The sequence below is a fragment of the Centropristis striata genome, chromosome 10, assembly GCF_030273125.1.
Source record: "Centropristis striata isolate RG_2023a ecotype Rhode Island chromosome 10, C.striata_1.0, whole genome shotgun sequence".
NCBI classification, from domain to species: domain Eukaryota; kingdom Metazoa; phylum Chordata; class Actinopteri; order Perciformes; family Serranidae; genus Centropristis; species Centropristis striata.
This window is the reverse complement of record NC_081526.1, coordinates 23,662,659-23,671,022: the sequence shown is the minus strand read 5'-3', so window position 1 is coordinate 23,671,022 and position 8,364 is coordinate 23,662,659. Positions and strand designations below refer to the sequence as shown.

The following is an 8,364-nucleotide window of genomic DNA, read 5'->3' as shown; positions in this document are numbered from 1 at the left end:
GCATGCTTACAACATAGGTCATGGTATGGTATATGGTAAATAGACTGCACTTATATAGTGATTTTATCCAAATCGCTTTACACTACACACTACGCTCATTCACCCGTTCACACACACATTCATACTGGTGGCCGAGGCTACCAGGGCACACTGGTGCCACCTGCTACCATTGGGAATTCATTCACACACTGATGAACGCAGCATCAGGTGCCATTCGGGGTTCAGTATCTTGCCCAAGGACACTTCGACATTTAGAGTGCCATGGTCATGGATTGGACCACCAACCTTCCGATCGGTATACAATCGATCTAGCATCTGAGTAATGCAGCCAAACACACTTTTACACACTGTCTTTGCAAAGAAAGAAAAGTTTAGTTGCAGTCTTGTCATTGTATTGTTCATTGATGGTTAAGTTCCCTTGTCTGGGCAGGGTTCTCAAATTTCCATCAATTGATTCCCCTAGGATGGGCTGCAGGGGCACCTGGAATACCTTGTTTAGCCTGCAGCCTCCGGAACCAAGCCGCAGATAAGCTGAAAATGGATGGATGGATTGATGGCCAAGTTCAATAACAACTTTGTCGACTGTTTATGTCACAGTTATACAACATTGTCTTCATTTATCAATGCCTAATTGCTTCTTCTTTGTGTGGCTTGTTTAAATATAATTTATGCACATAACTTCCCCCATAAAACTGTCCCTTTGTTGAAACTGGACAGTCAGGAAGCTGATTTAAGTACCATTTGTCTTTCTATAGAGCTTTTTACTGGTTACCACTTAATATGTACAGCATAATTAAAACACAAACAGATTTTTATAACATGGAAAAAGCCCATGGAGGCTGAACTGGTTAGCCACATACAAACATATTGGGGAGGAAGCCAAGGATTACAAGGATCATAGTAATAGTAATTCAAGCAATAGTTGTATTGATACATGATTAAAGCCTTAGAACTCAGACATTTTACAAAATAAAGAGGCATTATAGCAGCAAACTCTGCTAACTCAATTAAGGCCCACTGGGGAGATGATTATAACAGTTGACCGTGCTGCATCCATGATAGCAATGATTATTGACATTACCAAAAAAAAAAAAAAAACCAAGAATTGAAGTCCTCTCAACAGCTTTTGACCTGCTATATTTTCAAGCTACTGAGATTAGGGTTAATTAGTATATACTAATTGAACTACAACAAAATATTGTCCTGAGCTCAAGTGTTGCTTGGAACGTGACCAGACTCTGTAGCAGGATAAACATGTTTTTTTGCTTCTTACGGCTGCAATCAGGCTGTAGCTAGGAAGTCTCCACAACACAGACCCAATACATATTTATTTTTGGTGGGCAAAATACTGAATTCCCTGTTTACTTAATTGTTGACCTGAAAATATTTAACCCAAAACAACCCCATATGTACGGTAGCTTACAATGGCCCATATTAACAACTGTAGTAAGCAGTGCCCTCAAGTGGCTGAAGGATATGCCAAGGCAGAAATGAGAATACAGAGTATAAAGAACAACAGGGGGCATTTAGGGAGGCTGGGAGGGATGGTGTCCGTGTCCCATGTAAAACCAAAGTAAACATTGTTATTTGAAGTTACATAACTTCCATAGCCATGTTTCCACTACAGTTGAATACCAGGAATGAGGCGGGTCGCCTTTGCCGAAAACGGCCCTAATTATATATTGCTGGAAAGATCTGTGCAGAGGGCCTTAGTGCGTTCATAGTCGTCACAAGGCGTGATTTTCTGCCCTCTCATAGTGCAGTCTGGTGTCGCGGAACAAGGTACGCACTAGCACAGTGCTCTGTAGCAGTACAGTGTGTATGTGCTGCTGCCATGGGAGGTGTTCACTTAGTGATCTCTGTTTGTTTACAACAAGCACCAGACACTCTGTGCACAGTTAGCGATGTCGTTCATTCACAGTCACTATGTTTATGATCAGCAGTGACACTGTGCATAATTAGCCATGCTAGTTTGTTCATGTTTAGTGGCAGACGCTGTGAACAGTGACGGTGGAGACCACAGTTGAGTCTCCCGCACTGTAAACCCGAATGCTCAAATTAGTTAATTGTATTAAGTAATGCTTACTTAAAATTTGTTAAGAAGTTATACTAACTTGAACATGTTAAGTGCCGGTAACTTTTTTCTTGTTTTGAGTTTACTAAACTGATATTTTTTGATTAATATGAACTTTTCCACGGATTATGTAACAACTACTTTAAATGATAAGTTCATAGGTACTTAAAACTTTTCAGTTTTGACATCATATATGTCCTATTTTGACCAAATAAATCAATCGCATGTGTAAATAAAAAACTGTTAGAAGAATTGTTGAATCAATATATGTTGCTACATTTCATAGATTGGCAAAAATCAATATATTGCATGTTAGGAATTAATAATTTTCATATTATAATGTTGACTAATGTTGACAAATATTAATGAATAACAATGACCTCTGGGCATCCACACTAAATATAAATCAAGACAAACACGCTTGTACCGGAAGTGTCCACGCGCTTTTATTTTGAAATTTTTGCGTGCGTTTCCTGTGCTGCCCGTGTGGAGCTGCTCGCGTCACCTGAGGTGAAACACGCTACCCCACAGAGAGGACTGCCGTCGGAGTTACTGTCATCGGAGTTTCTGCTTTTTTCGCCAGGTTTCAGCGCCATTGGATTAAATGTAAGTATTAAACATGAAAATAAATGTGTTTAAATATTTTTTGCAATTTGAAAGTGTTCATACAAGTCAAGTCGGTACCTTAGCTAATGTGTAATTGTAAAAACTGGCTCTGCTAAAATGCACAGCAGCACTTAAACTAATTTGTGTTGTAACTGCAAGTGCTGTGAGTGAAAAATGTGTTATGGGTTTGTAATGTAGTCTATGTTTTTAAGTAACTGTTAACGGAAAACTTTTGAATTATGCGCGGGAACATACGTCCGTTAGGGGCGCTCACGTGTGCGCGCGTATGTGGACGTGCCTACACTTTACTCCAGCTTCAGTGGAGTGACTTATCGCTTGTGCTAGCTGCTTGAGCTCTGAAATTGCGCCAAAGATTATTGAATAGTGGAGGAAGATTGAGCAGGTATAGTAGACACACTCATGGCGTTATAGCAACTACTTTCCTCTTGTTCTGTTGCAATTTTTAAAAAAAATGTTTTCCCTGCGCAATTGATTAGCTCCTGCTACTGCTGCTAAGTCTAAGTTTAGCTGACCCTGACCCAACTGAAATACATCGGGCACAAAAGCAACGTTTTAGTTTTTGTTATAACGTATAACCTATATATTATAACCTTATTAGATACTATTTGCTTTAAGTGAGGCTACAGATTGAAAAGTGTCATAACAAATAGTAAACTGGAAAATTTCTAAAGAAATTTTGAGTGTGACTTACTCTGGCCCTGTCGTGCCATGTCTCTGTTAATCATAAGTTTTAGTTTTATAAAGACTTTTATTCTGAACGGACTCATATTTTGAAATACTTCTTGGCTGCATGTGTGTGTGCGTGTCTCTCTGTCTCTCTCTCTGTCTGTCCATAGACATATATACATAGACTCCGCATTGAGTGCTGAAGCGTACGTCGACGTCGCCGCCATCTTGGATGTGGCAAAGTGGAGAAGCGGAGACAGCGAGAAGATGCCTCATTCATGTGCTGCATGGAAATGTACCAACAGATTTACAGTACAAACCTGATCCCATGGCCTCACCTTTCACAGGTAAGAATCAAAAAATACTTTTGATTGTATCTGGCTATTATAACGTAATTTTACGAACAGAATTTGCTGATTTTGGCTAATACTATGAAGTCCCGCGCATAATACTAATAAGATTTATTCATCCCCGAAGGGAAATTCGGTTGTCACAGCAGTCCGGTATTCAAGTACAATAAAATACAATAGAATAAAATAAAATACTGAGGTAGCATAAATAAAAAACAACAATAGAAAAAACACTGGATAGAACAAGGACACTTAAGAAGTTAAAAAAGCAGATCAGTTGGTAGGTTGGCAAGATGATGGTAATTATAATTATACTGATGATATGATGGCAGCAATGCTATAGTGACTAGACGGTATATAATTATAATAATAGTACAGTATATAATATAAAATATATGTAATAATAAATAGTAAAAATATAAAATAAAATAATTATAAATAAAATAGTATGATATATAATATATAAATATATAATAATAGTAATAGTAATAATAATAAATAAGGCCGGTATAATAATAATAGTAGTATATTACAGTATATAGTAATAATAATAATAGTAATGTCAGCAACAGTACATATAATAATAATAATAATAATAAATAATAAATAAAAATAATAATAGTAACTTAATAGTAACTTGCACACACACACAGACTGCAATTGTATAGCTGTATAGATATGTATTCTCATCAATGCCTGGGGACATTGATGAGAATACATATCTATACAGCTATACAATTGCAGTTACTATTATTATTTTTATTTATTATTTATTATTATTATTATTATATGTACTGTTGCTGACATTACTATTATTATTATTACTATATACTGTAATATACTACTATTATTATTATACTGGCCTCATTTATTATTATTACTATTATTATATATTATATATCATACTATTTTATTTTATATTTTTACTATTTATTATTACATATATTTTATATTATATACTGTACTATTATTATAATTATATACCGTCTAGTCACTATAGCATTGCTGCCATCATATCATCAGTATAATTATAATTACCATCATCTTGCCAACCTACCAACTGATCTGCTTTTTTAACTTCTTAAGTGTCCTTGTTCTATCCAGTGTTTTTTCTATTGTTGTTTTTTATTTATGCTACCTCAGTATTTTATTTTATTTTATTCTATTGTATTTTATTGTACTTGAATACCGGACTGCTGTGACAACCGAATTTCCCTTCGGGGATGAATAAATCTTATTAGTATTATGCGCGGGACTTCATAGTATTAGCCAAAATCAGCAAATTCTGGTCGTAAAATTACGTTATAATAGCCAGATACAATCAAAAGTATTTTTTGATTCTTACCTGTGAAAGGTGAGGCCATGCAATCGGGTTTGTACTGTAAATCTGTTGGTACATTTCCATGCAGCACATGAATGAGGCATCTTCTCGCTGTCTCCGCTTCTCCACTTTGCCACATCCAAGATGGCGGCGACGTCGACTTACGCTTCAGCACTCAATGCGGAGTCTATGTATATATGTCTATGTGTCTGTCTGTGTCTGTGAGAGAGAAGGATAAGATGGCCGACATTCAAACTGTATTATTGACAGTTATTGTTATTATACGGAGAGTTCAATAAAGTTAATCACAGTCAAGCTTTGGTAGCCAAGCAACCAAGGGCCAGGTGGAGCCCACCAATCAGAGCAGAGCAAGCAACTGCAGCTGCTCCTGTGACATTTGACACCGCTGAGAGAGAGAGAAAAAAATGTCTGAAAATACCCCTCGAACAGGAAGCATTTTTGGCCAAACCGTAGCTCCTATCATTGAACCGACTTCACTGTGAGCATCCTGAGGTCTTCATGAATGTCTACATATATACGTTATGTGACTTACATTAAGAAGTGGGACTTTTAGAGCGATGGAAAGAAGCTGGTACCTAAAAAAAAAATTAATTATTTTTTTCTTGTGTGTTTCAGATTGCTACCCCTAACATGACTTGGCACTGTAAGTTGTGTTCAGCTTATTTTTCGACTAGAACACATTTATTTAAACATTGTAGACTGCAGCACAGTCACTTTTCAAGGGTTAGCCCACTACCATGCCTCCATGATGATTGCATGTGCACATTTCAGACGCTTAGTGCACTAGGAACTCACTTGTCAAGATATCATACTCCAAAACATAGCAGCAGTGCAGGGCAGAGTCAGAACCCTGTGATATTCAAATGCCCTTTATGCACATTTCAGCAACCTTTTTCTGAATCTGTACTCCTCAGTCACATAAGGACACACTTAAAAAAGCATGAAACAGTGGTATGTCCATACAAAGGTTGTAACTATAGCACAAATGTGTACTCTTCATTCAACTCACATAAAAGTAGAGTACATCAAGGAAGTCTTTCATCAGACTTTCGAAATGACATTGTCTGTGAGCATACTGAGAATCTCCAAGCCACTAGTTCTGATGTCACTAGTGATGTGCATGAAGAGTGTCCAGGTCAGAGCACAGACACAGATGATGATGAGCAGTGTGATACTTTTGACCTAAAAAATCAGCTCAAACTAAATGCAGCTTCATTATTTCTCAAGATGCAAGCTATCCTTCATGTGTCTAACACAGCTACACAAGAAATAGTAGATCATTTGAATCAGATTTTCTGTTTATCTCGGCCATTAATCAAGGAGGCAGTTGATGAAATATTACAGAGACAAGGTCACAATATTACAGATTCCATTCTCAACGAAGTTGTCACTGCTATCATGGACTCTAATGTTGTATTCAGTGCTACCTCCAAAGGTGCAGAGTTGTCCTCTACCAAGCGCAGAAAGACATTTATAGAGCACAACTATCCATTGGTAATGCCAGTAGAGTACCATTTAGAGCAACCTGGCCATACCATTATGTATGTTCCAATCCTTCAAATGATTCAAGAGTTGTTTAAAAACACAGACATTCTCAGCAAGATCAGAGAACCAAACACTGACCCTGGACATTATGTGTCATATCGTGATGGCTCTAATTTCTGTGAAAATGAATTACTCTCTATAGAAGATCTAAGCCTAGCAATCCAACTATATATTGATGACCTTGAAATTGCTAACCCTCTTGGCACATCACGAAAAGTTTACAAACTCTGCAGCGTATACTGGGTCCTGGCCAATCTGCCGCCAAAGTATAAATCAGCAATGCACACTATACAACTAGCTGTGTTAGCTAAAGTAACAGACCTGAAGAGATATGGATATGCAGCTGTACTTGCTCCATTGGTGCGTGATGTTCACACTCTTGAACAGGATGGTGTTTTTATTGAATCTGTTGGTCAGAATGTGAAAGGCACGATCTTTTGTGTTTCTGCTGACAATCTGGCTGCTCATGGATTAGGTGGCTTCTTAGAGTCATTCAGAGCAGAATATGCTTGCAGATTCTGTATGGCTACAAGTGAACAGTTTCAAGCAACTGAGGTCAGAGACGAAGAGTTTGTTCAGAGAACCAAAGCCAGTCATGACGTTCATGTACAAAATGCCCTGAAAAATGGCAGTGAATTTGGTGTGAAACATGACTGTGTGTTGCGTGAGGCACTAGAGTATTTCCATCCTATAACAGGTTTTCCTCCAGATATACTACATGATCTTTTGGAAGGTATTGTTCCCATTGAACTTGCTCTTTGCATTAAAGAGATGATTCGGCTGAAGTTCTTCACTTTGGAGTATTTGAACCAAAAGATCACATCATTCCCATACCAGCACACTGATAAAGTAAATAGGCCAAAGGCCATTCACAAGACATTCATGACTCGGGGAACAATAGGAGGGAATGGGCATGAAAATGCCACTCTACTCAGACTACTTCCATTATTTGTAGGCAATAAAGTACCAGAGGGCAATGCTGCATGGGCAGTTTTGATGGAATTAAAAGAGGTAGTGGAATTAGCATTGTGTCCATCATTTACTGATGAAACCATAGACTATTTTGTGTGGAAAATCAGTGATCACAGACAGACACTGCAAGAGGTTTTTCCTGAGCTTAGGCTTCGTCCTAAGCATCACTACGTAGAGCATTATCCCACCCTAGTAAAGTGCTTTGGGCCCCTAGTGCATGTTTGGACCATGCGATTTGAGGCCAAACATCGCTTTTTCAAGAGAGTGGTGCATGATGCTCAAAACTTCAAAAATATTTTGAAGACATTGGCAACCAGACACCAACACATGATGGCATATCATCTACATGCGCCATCATTTTTCAGGCCAAAAACACAAACAGCTAGGGTTGAATCTGTTTTGGTTTCAGCACTACCAGAAGTAGCTCAGGCTCACATAAGAGGACAAACAACCAGTGACACAGTCTACCATACAGCAAATGTGACCATTGATGGCACAGACTATACTAATGGAATGTTTGTGTCAGTTGGTGTCAGTGGTGGACTGTCTAAATTTTGCAAACTAGCGCAGATCTACCTTGTGAATAACAATGTTTCTTTTCTCTGTTGTGATTTTGACTCCTGGTATGTAGAACATCTTCGATCCTACGAGTTGTCAGCCACACAGACGAGCCTGTCCATCCACCTGCAATCTGAGTTCAATGATACAGTCCCACTGTCTGCATACAAGGTAGACGGCGTGCTCCTCTTGACTCCAAAGAGGTTCATTCAAGTGAAACAGTCTTGAGA

The 8,364-nt window shown here is 38.1% G+C and overlaps 1 protein-coding gene across 4 annotated transcripts in view; it reads left to right on the top strand.

The window, feature by feature from the left end:
* The first annotated feature begins 5,685 nt into the window (after positions 1 to 5,685).
* Positions 5,686 to 8,364, top strand: part of LOC131978514 (sterile alpha motif domain-containing protein 3-like) — a 7,597-nt gene continuing 4,918 nt past the window's right edge. For 2 of the 4 annotated variants that reach the window (XR_009394990.1, XR_009394989.1), the window contains exon 1: positions 6,600 to 8,364. This exon is cut by the window's right edge and continues 1,386 nt beyond it. The gene's annotated coding sequence lies outside the window, so the exon portion shown is untranslated. Of the gene's footprint in view, positions 5,703 to 6,599 lie in introns of those variants that run through there. The other 2 variants (XM_059342172.1, XM_059342173.1) reach the window with 2 other exon arrangements.